Below are 2350 nucleotides of genomic sequence, written 5' to 3'. Positions count from 1 at the left end.
GGCAGCAGGATGGAGGTAGCCACCAGATAAGACAAAGGCACTCCTGTCCCCTGGCCGTTACCAGGCGGGAACTACATGGAGGTTCGACCAAACATTGCAGGCGACAAACTGCATAAAAACGCTGCAGTGGCAGCTACAGAATCTGGCTCGCAGGGAGACGCCACCATATACAAGCTGTAGTTGCATCCGTAGGGGATTTGTGGCTCTATGCACTAAGGTCCTTCTGGTATTCAGTACGTTCCAGGGTCCTGTGATCCACAGAGTTACCCAAAGCTTTATTAGCCCTCCCCAACTGTAATATCTTGCATGTTTTCTGGGTTGAAGTTCACTTAGCACTGCACCGCTGCCCTTCCCCTTGTGAACAGTGGAGGTTGTAGGTTTAGAAACTGTTGTCAAAGCAGTCTGTGAATTTTTTCACTGCATCTCAGTTTCTGACTGAGTGCTGATGGTGGGAGGATTGGATGTTTGTTGAAATTCCACATTTGTGAAAATTGCCTCAGCGCTGACCCTCCCAACAATGCCCGCTCCATCAGCGCTGACCCTCCTGACAGTGCCCGCTCCCTCAGCGCTGACCCTACGACAGTGCCCACTCCCTCAGCACTGACCCTCCGACTGTGCGGCGCTCCCTCAGCGCTGACCCTCCGACTGTGCGGTGCTCCCTCAGCACTGACCCTCCGACAGTGTGGCGCTCCCTCAGCAATGACCCTCCGACAGTGCCCGCTCCCTCAGCACTGACCCTCCGACAGTGCGGCGCTCCCTCGGCGCCAACCCTCTGACAGTGCAGCGCTCTCTCAGCACTGACCCTCGACAGTGACCACTCCCTCAGCACTGACCCTCCGACAGTGCCCACTCCCTCAGCACTGACCCTCCAACAGTGTGGTGCTCCCTCGGCGCTGACCCTCTGACAGTGCAGCTCTCCCTCAGTACTGACCCTCTGACACACCTTGTCTAGCCTTACCCACCTTCCCTTGAGGCAACTTGTGCATTCCGATGCATTTATATTTTTCTTTAAGGTGATGTGTGGTGTGTACTGTACTCCGCACGTGGTCTCCTCAGTAACCTGTCCTGTTGAAGTCTAACCTCCCTACCTTTGTATTCGATCCCTCTCACACCGAGTGATAACGTTCTATTAACTTGCCTACTTACTTACCGTCCCTGCTGACTAATCTTCAGTGATTCATGCACCAGGATACCCAGATCCCTCTGCATCTAAGTCTTCACAACCTCTCCCCATTTCGATTTATTTGTATTCCTCCTGCCAAAATGGACAGTTTCACATTTTCTCACGTCAGTCTCTTCTCGCTAGATCTTTGCTCGCTCACTTAAGCGATCAGTATCCCCTTCCTCTCCGACCTATCTCTCTGTCATCAGCAACCCTACCTTCCATCCATTCATCCAAATAATTAATGTACGTTCTATAAATCCAAGGCCCCGATCCCTATGGCAGACCACACATTACACCTTGCCAGCCAGAAATTGATTTTGGATGAATGCAAGGTGTTGCATTTTGGTAAAACAAGCAAAGGCAAGATTTGTACAATTAAAAGTAGGGCCTTGGATAATGTTATAGAACAGAGAGACCTGTTTACGTCACAGGTAGACAGGGTGGTTAAGAAGGGGTTTAGTACGCTTGCCTTCATTGCTCAGACCTTTGAGTACAGGAGTTGGGGACGTCATGTTGAGGTTGTACAGGACGTTGGTGAGACCTCTTCTGGAGCACTGTGTCCAGTTCTGACTTCCCCTTTATAGGAAGGATATTATTAAAGTGGAGAGGGTTCAGATGAGATTTACCAGGATGTTAGATAACAAGGTGTAGAGCTGGATGAACACAGCAGGCCAAGCAGCAGCAGAGGAACAGGAAGGCTGACGTTTCGGGCCGAGACCCTTCTTCAGAAATGGGGGAGGGGAAGAGGGTTCTGAAATAAATAGGGAGAGAGGGGGAGGCGGATAGAAGATGGATAGAGGAGAGGATAGGTGGAGAGGAGACAGACAGGTCAAAGAGGCGGGGATGGAGCCAGTAAAGGTGAGTGTAGGTGGGGAGTTAGGGAGGAGGTAGGTCAGTCCAGGGAGGATGGACAGGTCAAGGGGGCGGGATGAGGTTAGTAGGTAGGAGATGGAGGTGCGGCTTGAGGTGGGAGGAGGGGATAGGTGGGAGGAAGGACAGGTTAGGGAGGCGGGGACGAGCTGGACTGGTTTTGGGATGCGGTAGGGGGAGGGGAGATTTTGAAGCTCGTGAAGTCCACATTGATACCATTGGGCTGCAGGGTTCCCAAGCGGAATATGAGTTGCTGTTCCTGCAACCTTCCGGTGGCATCATTGTGGCACTGCAGGAGGCCCAGGATGGACATGT

Source organism: Rhincodon typus, chromosome 43 (genome assembly GCF_021869965.1).
Source record: "Rhincodon typus isolate 14 chromosome 43, sRhiTyp1.1, whole genome shotgun sequence".
Lineage (NCBI taxonomy): Eukaryota > Metazoa > Chordata > Chondrichthyes > Orectolobiformes > Rhincodontidae > Rhincodon > Rhincodon typus.
The sequence above is the reverse complement of the archived record's forward strand: the minus strand, read 5'-3'. Positions refer to the sequence as shown.